This window comes from Myodes glareolus, chromosome 16 (genome assembly GCF_982192425.1).
Source record: "Myodes glareolus chromosome 16, mMyoGla1.1, whole genome shotgun sequence".
Classification (NCBI taxonomy): Eukaryota; Metazoa; Chordata; class Mammalia; order Rodentia; family Cricetidae; genus Myodes; species Myodes glareolus.
Genome location: NC_142041.1, coordinates 24205802 through 24220282, shown reverse-complemented (window position 1 = coordinate 24220282; position 14481 = coordinate 24205802). Strand labels below are relative to the sequence as shown.

Sequence of the window (14481 nt, the reverse complement as noted above, 5' to 3'; positions counted from 1 at the left end):
GGTCCAAGGAGAGGTTCCCAGATTGTTCCCTGGGCAGCAGAGGATGGGTGCCTGAACTGACCTTGGCCCATAACCATACGGATGAATATTTTGCATATCACCATAGAACCTTCATCTGTCGATGGATGGGGATAGAGACAGAGACCCACATAGGAACACAGGACTTAACTCCCTAGGTCCAAATGATAAACAGAAGGAGAGAGAACGTGAGCAAGGATGTCAGGATCAGAGGGAACGTACATCCGACGATAGACGGAGATTGAGACAGAGACCCACATTGGTGCACTGGACTGAGCCCTCAAGGTCCAAATGAGGAGCAGAAGGAGGGAGAACATGAACAAGGAAGTCAGGACTGCGAAGAGGGCAATCACCCACTGATACAAGGGGACTGATCTAATGAGAGCTCACCAAGGCCAGCTGGACTGGGACTGAACAAGCCTATGATCAAACCGGATTCTCTGAATGTGACTGACAAGGGAACTGTCTAAGAAGCCATTGATAATGGCAATGGGACTGCTTTCGTCTGCATGTACTGGCTCTTTGGGATCCTAGTCTGATTGGATGCTCACTTTCCTAGACCTGGAGGGAGGGGGAGGAACTTGAACTTCCCACAGGGCAGGAAACCCTGACTGCTCTTAGGACTGGAGAGGGAGGAGGAGAGGGAGTGGGGGGAGTGAGAGGGTATTGGGAGGAGGGGAGGAAGTGGAAATTTTTATAAATTATTAATAATAAAAAAATATTTTAAAAAAGGAGACCAGTAATAGGAAAAAAAACATTATTTTCAGTTCTTTTCCCATTAGTCCTTTGTACTATGTTATAGTAACATCATGATCTATTCTGCGCAGGTCAGTGAGTAACTGAGCTTCAATTGAAGAACCAGGACAAGGACAAGCTGGGCTCAGGAAACAGATAAGCCTCATCAGTAAAGATATCACTTCTGTGTAAGGAACAGCACATGAACAAGGACTGTTTGGGTACTGTGCCTGCACTTGATGTCTGCTCTTACAGAGCTGTTTCAGTGTGTGGAAGGTGATAAAAAGAAAAATGGGACGTCCTCTTCATTTACAAGCACCTCCAAACAGAATTCCACGCTTAACTAGGCAAGCAACTGAAAGACATTTTATTTTCTCACTGATGGAGGGTGTAGTCCAAGATTAAGGTGGCGAGAATGATTTAATTTCAAGGGCTGTCTCCTTGGCTCACAAATAACCACACTCCTCTTGTCTTCACTAATGACCATCACTTTATACAAGCAGCCCTTTAACTCTCTCTCTCTCTTCTCTCTCTCTCTTTCTCTCTCTCTCTCTCTCTCTCTCTCTCTCTCTCTCTCTCTCTCTCTCTGTGTGTGTGTGTGTGTCTGTCTCTCTCTCTCTGTCTCTCTCTGTGTCTCTCTCTGTCTCTGTCTCTGTCTCTCTCTCTCTCTCAATACAAGGATGCTTGTTACATTCTAGTAGAGCCTCAACTGAGCAGCCTCATTTGAAGTTAATCATCTCTTTCAAAATCTATCTTTTATTTCTAAATAAGGTCAGGTATTTGAGATAACAGAAGTTGAGCCTTCAACATATGGTTTCATCCCATATGAGCAGTTTCAATTAAAAACTTAGAAATGCAAGGTCAGCATATATAGTGTTCCTAAAAATATCCTAATAAGTGTGTGGATGCATATTCAGAATATTTTAATAAAATTATGCTTTAATCAGATTTTATGTAGCTTATTTTGGCTTGGTTTTAACATTATTGTTATTGTTGCCTTCAGATAAAAAGGCAAAGTTAGGGGACATTTGGTACATTGTCATTCTTTTAAAAGAAAGTGAAATGGTGCAAGGCCCTCGATTTGCTGACCCAAGCACTCTCTATTAGCTGGTGATGGAATTTATTCAAGAAATGTTAATAAATGATAATAAGTTGTGAATCAACATCAGGAATTGCCAGATGGTGCTGGTCTATAAACATTATTTAGATTAATTACTTTTTATTAGAACGATCAAAATTGTTATGTGTAGGAACGTAGATAATAAATATTTAAATACTCACTATTCTTACTGAGATCTGAATAATGTGGTTAATTTTAACTTTTATTTTATATGCTTCTCATAGAGATTTTTAAGTGGTAATGAAACTGAATATACACACATGAGCAGTGTATGCAAAATATCTAACCTAATATTCATTGTGAAAGATAGATGTAGCATAGTTTTTAAACTGACCTGTCAAGGATATTTCTTTTTTGTTGATGTTTATTATTGAGATTATAATTTAGTTGTATTTCTCTCTTTTCTTTCATCTACAAACCTTCCCATACAGGCCTTTCCCACTTTCCTTCAAATCCACAGCTTCTGTTTTGACCAGCTGTTACTCTTCAGCTTTAAAGGTTTACAAGTTAGGATTTAGGCTGAGTAATTTAATGCTATGTAGATCCTCTGGGCTCAACAGCTACCTGGGGTTGCTAGTGTGCCTTGGGCACTATCATGGAACTGCAAGAATTGTGACTGTACCAAAGCCATTCCAGGAGCCAATGGGATCCCTTAACTGAAATTTTAAAATTGCATCACAGTCTTTTGATAAAAGAAATGATGAAAGGCCAAAACAAAAGTCATTCATAACATTACAGAAATGTGGTCATTGAACACTAAATTATCACTTTTACCTTGCAAATACTAAAGCAATTCGCGTACAGTCTCTGCTCACTGCTTGTGATCATTCTTATTTGACTTTCCCAGATGTCATCTTGCAGCAGCACCTTGCAAATAGAAAGAGATCAAGTTACTACATATTTAATTCCTTCTCCATTTCTTCTCTGGTTCTTATTGGTACTATGCTAAGAATTCTGCTAGCGCCACAGCAATCAGCCCAATTCACTTCATTTCAGAGCACAGCACATGACAAAGTTAAATGCAGTATAATGTAAACCCGGTGTCTGAATGGGAGGAAGCAGCTCATCAATGGATGACTTCCCAGGTAAGAAATTGGGTGATTTATACAAATCACTTTAATTCTTCCAACAATCCAATTATGTGGAATTTGGCATATACCATTTAGCTATCATTTCCAGAGAAGCTTAGAAACTAATATAATGTAAGTGTACATAACAACAGAGAATTTAATCTTCTCAAGGAAATGCCTTGAAAAAATTATTGTAGAGACAGTGCTCATTTGAGAAACCAGTCCTGGTAGTTACTGTCAGAACCTCAATTTTATCTTTAAAAGTATAAATATGAATAATGTCTCTCATTATGAGTAGTAAGTAGGAAACACCTGCAAAGTTCTTACAGTATTATTACAATAAAGTATTCCATCAGTCATGGCAGGCTATCTTCTTTCATGCTCGCACTGTTTTTCCACCACTTAGCACTGCAGAATTGCTCTAAGAATAAATCAGGTTACTTCGGAAGAATAGCAGCTGCATGAATGTGAACATCTTCCTATTTCTTCCCAGATACGCATACTATTAGGAAACAAAACAGAACAGAATAAAAATACACGTGTTTTGCAAGGTAGCAAAACTCATCACACTGAAAAGTATTTATAAAGAAATCAAAAGCAAAATCTCAACATAGTAGTCTGTACCTGCACAGCATAAAGGAAAGGAGGCTGACAGAGCCCGGAGCAAGAGAGAGAGAGAGAGAGAGAGAGAGAGAGAGAGAGAGAGAGAGAGAGAGAGAGAGAGTAAGGGATCATAGAAGGTTCTGGAGAGGAGAGAAGAAGGAGAATGATACATTATTCATGTATAAAATTCTTAAAAAATAGAGAGTTCAAGTAAAAAACAGGTTAGTAGACAAATAAGTTAAAGCAGCATTTAAAATGGAAGGAAAATAGGATGAGATACAGTAAGATTTGACTCAGGAGAAAGGACGTACTTCCAAGTAACATTATTCTGTGTATTTACATGTTTGTATATGCATGTAGGTGTGTACATGTCGGAATAAATGTGAGTATATATGTTTGTGCATGTGTATATGTGTGTATACACATCTGTGTTCTTGTCAAGCATGTGACATTCATAAAAATGTTTGTAATAATCAAATCCTAAAATATCAACAAATTATTATGTCAACTACAATGCTCATCAATGCCTGCCTCAACTATATTGGACTAAACTAGAAAAGATAAGAAAAAAGGTAAATATCTAAGTTAAATCTAAATTTTTAAAATGAGACATTTTAATGGTATTGAATGAAAGAAAAACAAAAATAGAGAATTTCTGGTATCAAGTTCTTCATATCATTTTTGAGTCATGGTATAGTCTCTACTAAAAATAAAATAGAACAATAAATAATTTAAAAACAAAGAGATGGAAAACAGGAAATGAAAAAGACATCAGAAAAACAATTTGATAAAGAAAAATCAGGGAAAATTAATAGTTGTATTCTCTACCTTTTCACTGTAGCGCCATAAGCACTCCACAGGAAGCACCTGACAGGAGGCCCAGATTTTGCTTCCCTAATGCTGAAAGCTGCAGAGAATCTCTTAGCAGAGAGGGAGAGAAGTCTACAGAAAGCAGAGCAAGGGGTCAAACTGGTGCCCAGATCTAATTTTCAATGTTTCCTTTTATTTAGTTTGGGAACTTTATCCATGAGTAAGGGCAGGTCTTGGGTAAAACGATTTCCTTAATCAACATTCTCTAAGATAATGAATAGAAGTTATAAGGTAAGAAAAAAGAGGGATATCACAGAAGAGACAAGCATGATTAAAAGGTATATCAAAAAAGGGCTAAATAAGAGGTAATAAATGACAAAAAATTAAAAAACACAAAATCAAATATGACAAACTCTGATTAATCATAAACAAATAATCTTAATAGTAAGCTTTTTTAAAAGCCAGTTTATCTGGAAAGTCTTCCTTATAAAGATCAGTGAGCTAGAACACCAGTATTTAAACAATTTACAGTGAATGCACTGCCAATTCATTTTCATTTATTAGAAGCTTTTAGATAAGACAAGAACACTTTGAAATCACCTTTTGCCTCAATGACAAAAAATATACAATAAGAAATGCATAGATGCAACAATCCTTAACAAAACATTGATTGATTAAACATAGCAATATATAAAAGAATTTCAATGTGATCAATCCCTTCCCTGAGGCACTCAAGTGTCCTTCAGTCTTATAATATAGATGTGTGATGCATATTTAATTTCAAAAAGTTTAACTAATATTTGAATTTACAAATATTAAATGTTGTGATAGATGTTAATTTTGCACTTAATAAAGATATGTAGGACAGTGAAAGAATATCGTACATTATATTTATTCAAATCTAGATATTTTTGATATTTTGAGACAGAGTTCCTCTGTAGCTTTGGAGCCTGCCCTGGAACTTGCTCTGTAGACCAAGCTGGCCTCAAACTTACAGAAATCCACTCGCCTCTGTCTCCCGACTACTGGGATTAAAGGTGTACAACACCACTGCCCACCAAGATGTTTAATACAAAATATCTAGACTGTGTGGTACTGCTCTTCACCCCTAGGCTATAGACTTGTACAGCTTGTTCTTCTACAGAAACTTCAGGTAGTTATATATAAAACGATAGTAAGTGTTATATATGCAAATATACACAAATAGAGGAAAGGCAGCCTGAAACATATGAAAATTGGGCTCCATTATAATCTTATAAGACCACTATTGTGCAATCCATTATTTGTTTGTTTGTTTTAAAATTTTAGAAAACTGTGTATGGAGGTGGTGGTAAGTAGCGTGTGGGTGTGTGATGCAGGCCAAGTTTGCACATGCAATTGCATCAGCCTTGATACAGGATCTTTCACCAAATCAGCACTATTTCGCTGTTCTCACTATTTCAGCAAGGCTGACTATGGGAGCTCTTAAGATGCATTTCTTTCCACCCCAAGAATGCTGGGATTACAGGCATGTCTGTGCATGTCTGGCTAATAACTTGGGTGCTGAAGATTCAACTCAGGGTTTTCTGCTGTTATAGTAAGTTAGTAAGTGCTCATATCTACTGAACCATCTCCCATCCCTCTGCATTTCACTGTCAATTAAAACTGCTCTTATGTAGTGTCTAACTATGTGTATGTTTGAGCCTAATGTCCAGCATCAACTAGGTGCTGAGGAAAGCTTCTGGTGTATCTCTTACAACCACCAGCTTAGTTTATATCAACAAAACTAACTTTTCACTTAGAATTTAGATTACATTTTACCTTTAATCCTAGATATTAACTCAACTGGATAAGGGACAAATACAGAAACTTAAGTGGACATCATACATAATGATAAAAGGTAAAGATTTTCTCATAAGTTCAGGAACAAATTAACAATGCAAGGGTCAGTATATTTTGTGAAGTTCACTTGTGAGTCCTAGCATTTTTTGCAGTACAAGAAATAATAGTTGATTGCATTCTGATCAGAAAAGTAAAAATGGCCTTATTTTTAAAGAGCAAGATTTTTATAGAGATCAGGATTTTAGAAATTTATCTATAAAATCAAATAAAACAAACTAATAAGTTGAATTTGGTAATTCTGCCTTTTGATAACAATTGAAAAGCCAAAATTAAAATGCAAACTGTCAGCAAAGTGTAAAATATTAATATTTATGGATAAATCTAAGAAAATAGCTACATGATCTATATACTGTAAAACACAAAACTCAATTCAGAGAAATGAAAGGTCTAATTAAATAGAAAAAAACACACCATCAAAGCTCAGGAACCCAAATACTAAAAATAAATACTGTAAGGTGGTAAGTCTCAGATTCTCTTATACCTAACACAATTGTAATCAGGCTGTCTGTGTGCCAGCATGTGCACACTACAAGTTCAAAATGTATCCTCTAATTTCACATGTTAAAAACTAGAATACATAAAGGTTTTCATAAGAAAAAAAAGAAATAAAATATTCTTTGGTTTTATGATTCATTATTAAGGCAACTGGGTGAATATGGCAGGGCTGTTTATGAGCAGACCAATGATATGGAATACAAAAAGTGGAATTAAGTATGCATATCAAACCAAGAAATCATAGATTTGTGTATTGAAACTTATTTGGAACAAAACAGTTTCAACCTGAGCCTTTGCTCTTATGCCAGCCGTGATGATTAATATTGTCAGTTTGAGACAACCTAGATTCACCCATGAGACAGTTCTTTTGCTCCATGTATAAAAAATTATCTGGACTACATCACTTGACATGGAGCGATCCATCTTAAATGCAGAGCATTTAAATTAAATGCAGTGGGTGGCACAGCTATAAGGAGCTCTGACGGTGAAGCTTTTACATTTGCTGCTTGCCTTCTTCTCTTATCCTTAGTTTCTGATGATGTATTTTGGGTGCTTTCACCTGAGCTGTATCCCTTTTGCTTTCTCCTCGGTGATCCCTCCAAAAGTTGCTTCTAATTTGGATGAAGTTAAATGGCAAATATTTCTCTTCACGAAAAGCAAGCTTGCCTATTTTCAACCAGCAATGTTTCCCTTGCCCTGCTTACAGTTTTGTGCTTTATCAATTTGTAAACTTTCGTGTTCTGTACGTTAATGTTGGTGTGTGTGTGTGTGTGTCAAGGTCCTCTAGACAAACAGCTTGAATATATGTCAAAAGAGGACTTATTAGGTTATTAGGACACAATATGGTCTTAGTAGTACAACAGAGGCTGTCTTCACACTGAAAAGGCTGAGAACCCAGTACTTGCTCAGTCCATGAGGACTGGATCCTCAGAAGTCCCAAGCTGGCATGGAAGAACTTGAGGATTCCGTGATAGACAGCAATCTCTGTTGCATGCTGAAAAAAACTGGGTTCTAACTTCAAAGAAAGTTGGCAGTCTCTAGAAAACGACACTGTTATTTCTCCACACACTGTTTTACACAAGCAGGGGCACAAAATAATTTTTTTTATAATTCCACAGGATGTAACATTAAGCCTTGTACATTTTTACTTAAAATTTGCAAACTATTAATGTCTTAGAGTGTCGACCACATGATAGAAATCTTGACATGGAGAACTCAGAGAGAATAGAATTTTTCCCCACTCTTAGTTTAAAAAGTATTTTTATACTTTTCATCTGAAGTTAATTAGGATTCCATGGTTATAAGTACATATACCAAGTTTCTCAAAGGTAGATAAATCACCAGGACATTGGGAATTGACTGAGAGGGAAAGACTCAAATATGCAGCAAAACTAGGCCATCTATTCTCTCCTACCGAAATCAATTGCTTGTAATTTGCCTTCAGAGCTGCCTGAGAAGAGAGAGACAGCCTTGGGATCATTATTATCATCATCAATTACATATTAATTGATGACAAATAGAAAAAGATGGAATAGCATTGTTAGTGGAGAGATAAGAGTAAAATAAGACACACAAAGGATATGTTTAATCCCATTGAAGTATCAAACAGACAGACAGACAGACACACGATCTCAGTTCATTACTTGCCCTCTTTGGTCCACTAACTGAAAAGAAAGTATCATTAGAGTATGCTGTTACCTCCATTGTCCTTCTCCACTAATTATAGTCAAATCCAATGTCTGAAGCTTGCACACACTATAAACTATTTTTCTCCACTATTCACGGAATGTTATTTTATGATATAGCAAGTTCACAATAAAAAATGTTTAAGAACTCTTGGCAGGCTACATAGCTCAAGAGATTTGTAATAGGTTACACAGTGCCTTTGATTTCTAGGTCATTGCCTTAAATCTATTCTGCTTAATGACTATTGGCCGTTCAAAGTGAAATGAACTGGCGAGTTGAGCAGAGTTCCACGGCCATTTGTATCATCTAACACCTTTTCCAGTTTGTGGGTAAATAGAATCTATAGTCACCTCCATGCCTCAGTAAGCAAGTTAAGAGATTCAAGTTAAGAGTCTGGGGCTTAAATAGAGATAGTCATTTTTTTGACTGCACAATTTTCTGTTGCTAATTTGCTTTCCTTCAGTCCTAATCTGTCCACTTTTAAAATATGTAATACGAAAGCATTAATGTGCTTTGGGGGAGGGAGTTGGTTTACATTTCACAAAACATTGTCTCCCTCACTCAATTATTTTATTAAATATTGTTTATGACTTCATTGGCAAACATTCATGGAATGTCAACAAAGGGAGTGACCCTGAGGTTATATCACTCCATTTAATTTCATGATGTAGTCATCACTTACTTATGGGGACATTGTTATCAATTTTAAAACAAATGTTACAACATCTTTAAAGACATTATACAACTTCCTCAAGACACATGGCTTTGGTGGTAAGTCTTAAAGTGGAAAAAATCCCTCATTTCATCATTAATTTCGTGTAACTAGCTGTGGTTGCTGATGGCTCTCTTACCACTAAAGACATAGAAAATCCTGATGGAGAAAGCAACAAAAAGACGATGATGCGTGTGCATATTAAAAATACCCTTTCAGATTCCTTGTGCTGGATAAAATAGGAATTCAGAGGCTGGGGAGAGGCAAAAGTTGTTCTCCACAAGCTGATACAGCAATGACTCCAAAAAAGGTGACATTTACTCAGTGACCCGAATAATAACAAGAAAGCAGATGGCACAAACATGAGCTAAGAGCTGGCCAGCATGCCAAGCAGGGGAGTCACAAAGTTCGGTGTGAATATGACCTTGGATATCTGGAGGCAGACCCTGGAGAGCAGGAAGCTGAAATCACCAGTGACAGACCAATGAGATCTAAACTGTTTCCAAGTGTGGATTGAGGATGGACAGGATCTTAGGAGGATAACAGGGCAGAGGAGAATGGATGGTTGAGTCCTCAGAAGCAGACAGTGAGAAAAATTTAGAAGTGCAAGACACTAAACGGAAATCGATGTGTGAAATGTTTAAAATAGAAAAGGGCAAGTTAGACAGACAAAGCCCCCAATTCCATTGCATGCCTCCCTTGCCAAAGAAATGGAAAATGAAGCTTCAGATCATGATCCCAGACTGTGGCACAGATTTCCTATGTAATAAATAGATATATTTGTTGTTGGCAGATAATGACTGTGTTTGTGTGGTATTGTGTCATCCTTGGTTGATTTATAACTGTCTATTGCTCCATTTGGTTCATGTAGATCAACCATCATCCTAAACAATGCTTTTTTGTAGTGAGAACATTTAAAATCCTCTTAGATATCTGTTTTTTATTACATAATATAATGATGTCAATATAATAATCTGTATATATATACCACAATATATTCCTTCTGTTTTGCTTTGAACTGGGCTTTAATAACCAGTCTCCTCATCACATATTCTCATGTCTGTTCTCTTCTCTCTGTAAAGCCTCCCAATGCTTCAATTCGTCTTTGTCCTATGAGCTTCATAATGAAAGCCTTACTATAGTTGTCCTTACGTGCCAAGTGTTGAGTAATTTAGCAAGGAACTTTTAAGTTTCACTCTAAACAGGTCATGTTATCCACAGTGTCATGGAAGTCTTCATGTGGATGGCAGACCACAGCTTCAATCTGAGGAAGATTCTTGAGGGTTCTGTAGTTGCTAAGATCAATTAGAATGAACATGTAGGCAATGCCCCTCTGTAGTTTCTCACATCCTTGTCTTTGAGGTACTACTCGGAAAGCTCTTCAGGAGGCTCTGAAATTATATCCATATCCATGCTCATCCATGGGATTTTGGAAATAAAATGTAGTTCAGATGTAGAACTGGCAGGACGGTAATGAGAGAAATCAGATATCTTAGATGACAGGTAAAACTGAAAATACTGCCTAGTCAAACTTATTGACTGAGTTTTCTGTCCTGCCTGGTTCCCACAATCATAAAGTCCCAAAGAAATCACACAGAAGTCTACATTAACTATAAACTGATTGGCCCATTAGCTCAGGCTTTGTATTAACTCTCATAACATATATTAGCCCATTGTTCTTGTCTGCGTTAGCTACACGGCTCAGTACCTTTTTCAGCGAGGCAGTCACATCTTGCTTCTTCTGTGGCTGGTCAGGACTGCAGAGGAATGAGCTTCCTTCTTCCCAGAATTATCCTGGTCTCATTGACCCACATCTACTTCCTTCTGCTTGTCCCACCTATACTTCCTGCAAGGCTACTGGCCAATCAGCATTTATTTAAGATATAATTGACAGGATACAGACCAATGTCCCACGGCACAGACTGAACTCTGTCACCTAATACTAAGACTTGGAAGATTTAATAATACATATTCATTTTCATTTGGGCACTGTATTTTCAGGAGTATGGTTATAGATATTTTATTCATATATGTTTCTGATCCCAACTTATAGACCTGTAAAATCACTGTATTAAGTGATAGATCAGTATATTTTCTTTCTGAAAAAGATACTAATTAAAATATAAGGTGAGTATTTAGAAGCAACCAACTATAAATTATTTATTTGAAAGTATAAAAGATCTAAATATAGGGAAACTAGCAAAACGAGACACTATTTTGCCTAACACTCCTCATCTATTAGAAGCTCATTAATGTCATTATAATTATACAGTACAGTATGGGACATTTGTGAATATTATCTGTTTAAATTTCCAAATAACTATATTATGTCATCATCATAATAAAAATAGTGGATGTTAAAATAATATTAATACTGTTGAACATTTACCATACTTCTTTTAACCCTTTTACCAACTCTTAAATTTTTTTTGAATCTATGAAGGAAAAAGTAGTTTTTTAATTACTAGGATATTTGATGTGTAAAAATGATTTTCTTAACGATTTTTCATCTCTCAAATATTACATCATGATGGCATAATGTTTGTACATATTTTTGAACTATATTTGTAACTGACTTTTTATCTGTGATAACTCAATACTATTAAAACACAATAGGTAAGTCTGTCATAAATTCAGTATCTTCCCTTTCAGAAGGTTGTCCTTATGAAGTTATTTTTTGTATAAGAGGTTTAATGGGAGCCTATGGATAGTTCACTGTAGGTTTGCCCCAAGCTCTGTATTTAGGAAATGGCTTACTCTTTTACATCATTGTTTACCAGGATCCCCAAAATGCATAAGTACAAAATACAGAAGTACCAAGTCTATGACTATATAAGCAGCCAGTTCACCTCCCTGGACTATGTTATGATCTTCAACTTACTGTGTTCTAGTTTAGCTGTATCTATACCATGCTACAAATGGTCTTTTTATGTTCTCCTTGTCTTGTTCTTAATTTTAAATGAAACACTTAAAAACAATAATGTAACATGATGGTTGGCTTGTTGGGGTATCTGTCCCACCTGGTACCCCACAACCGGCAAGTCCCAGAGAAAATCAATCACACAGAGATCTCTATAAGTTATAAAGCTGATTGGCCCATTAGGTCAGGTTTCTTGTTAACTCTTATAACATATATTATCCCATTATCCTTATCTATGTTAGCCACACGGCTTAGTTCCTTTTTCAGCTGGGCAGGTTACATGCTGTCTCTTCGGTGGTCTGCACAGAAATGGCGGAGGGACTTTCCTCCTCCCTAGCCTTATCCTATTCTCATTGCCCCACCTCTACTTCCTGTCTGATTGACCCACCTATACTTCCTACCTGGCAAATCAGCGGCAAGTCCCAGAGAAAATCAATCACACAGTGATCTCTATAAGTTATAAAGCTGACTGACCCATTAGGTCAGGCTACTTATTAGCTCTTATAACTTATGTTAGCCAATTATTCTGATCTATGTTAGCCATATGGCTTGGTACCTCTTTCAGCTATCAGCTCACATGTTGTTGCCTCTTCGATGGTCTGGGCAGGAATGGCGGAGGGAGCTTCCTGTTTTCCCAGAATACTCCCAGTCTCTTTGCTCCACCTCTACTTCCTGTCTGGCTTTCCCTCCTATACTGCCTGCCTTGACAATCAGCGTTTTATTAAAATATGATTGACAGAATACAGACAATTCTCCCACACCACAATAATATCATCTATAAAACTCTGAAAATTATTTGCATACATACTCTGTGTAGTGTTTTTTTAATCATTCAACCAAGGTAAAAAACCAAGATTCACTATCACAATAACTCTACACCATGTAAATTCAATCTGAACAATCTGTCCCCAGTTCATTCAACTATCAGTGATCTGTTTTTAGACCATATGTTACAGAATTAGGGAATCAAGGTAGATAATACAAAAGAAATTAACATTAACTGTAATAAATATCAATGAATATTTGAAGAAATGAAGGCCTCACCTGATATTATTTCAATCTTTATGATTATCCCATAGCTAAACTCATTGGATAGTTTTAAAATCTTATATTAACATATTAAAGGAGACATATTTTCTGCCTAGGACAACTTGAAAAATCTAAATTCATATCTTAGCATTCTAAAATCATACACATTGATAATCTATTTACATTTGAAACTTTTCCATCTCAGTCAGCATGATTAGAACTGTCCCATTGCTAGCAGAAAAGCATCAGAATTTGCATTTTTATTCATATTTTTTCTGTAATAAGGTGCATATCTTTAAAAATGTTGACCTTAAAGAATACTCCAAGATTGATAAAAACTAGGCAACTCTTTCTTTCCTCTGTAAAGGAACTGACTTTGCATAGAACACTAAGTGAGAAACTTTGATTAAGTAGTCAATTCACCCCTGCTATTGATTCTTTATATAGAAATAAAATTATAGAAATATAGATTTTTTTAATTAACAAAATTTAATATTTCAGAAGGACCCTGAATACCCAGAATACCCAGGAGCAGGTTAATTGCTCAGTGGATGACAGGATTGATTAGGCAGAAAAGTAATTTCTATGAAGCATAAAATTTGGGAAATGAACTGTTTAATTTAATGAGCAAAATTGCTGTCTAGACCATCTAAGACTGATCCTGTTATTAGTTATACAAGTACTTAGCTGAACACCAACTCTCAGCATTTACGATAACCACAAAATATGAGTGTAGATCTTTCTTTGAAAGCTATGGTGAAGTATATTCACATATATTCCAGGCTGAAGACATGAAATATTAAAAATAAGACCAATGGAATTAATATACCATTAGTCTTCTGGAAAAAGCTGTCCAATAAATCTTTGGAATGGGGGAATAAGTAATGTTACTCTCATGATGACTATAAGAAATTATGAGAGAGTGAGCTCAAGCAGCTGGTGCAAGGTCACAATATAAAATAATTTTCTGGCATATAAATAGAACTGAATGTTTCAAAAACAAGTCCACATCTCTATCTCCGAAAATCCGCACCTACTAAATGGACAAGTGTGAACCTTAACTGTTGTATGTATTTATGTCTTCCCTTCCCTCACAAAAGATTCTCTCTGTTTTGTTGGGTTTGAGTCATTTCATAAGAAGGACTTAACTCATTTTATATAAATTGAAGGTTATTTTCTTCAACTCACTGGGGAGCCATCTTAACATAAAATAAGAAATGAATTATGTTATCTATATTTTGTATGTAGAGAAAGAGATGTGACTTCCTTATATACTCAGAGTTGTTCTCCCATTTGCTATGTTGGCATTAATGCATCACTAAAGCATATGTCGTGAAACCTCAGTGTTGCACACAAAACGGTATGTTTTCTACTTTGTAATATTTTTTCAGAATCTTTAGAC

At 36.1% G+C, this 14481-nt stretch overlaps 1 long non-coding RNA gene across 1 annotated transcript in view; it reads right to left on the bottom strand.

Moving 5' to 3' along the window:
• Positions 1-2647: 2647 nt before the first annotated feature.
• Positions 2648-14481, bottom strand: part of LOC148119545 (uncharacterized) — a 71561-nt gene continuing 59727 nt past the window's right edge. The window contains exon 3 of the long non-coding RNA XR_015735178.1: positions 2648-2740. This is a non-coding gene — a long non-coding RNA (uncharacterized LOC148119545). The remainder of the gene's footprint in view (positions 2741-14481) is intronic.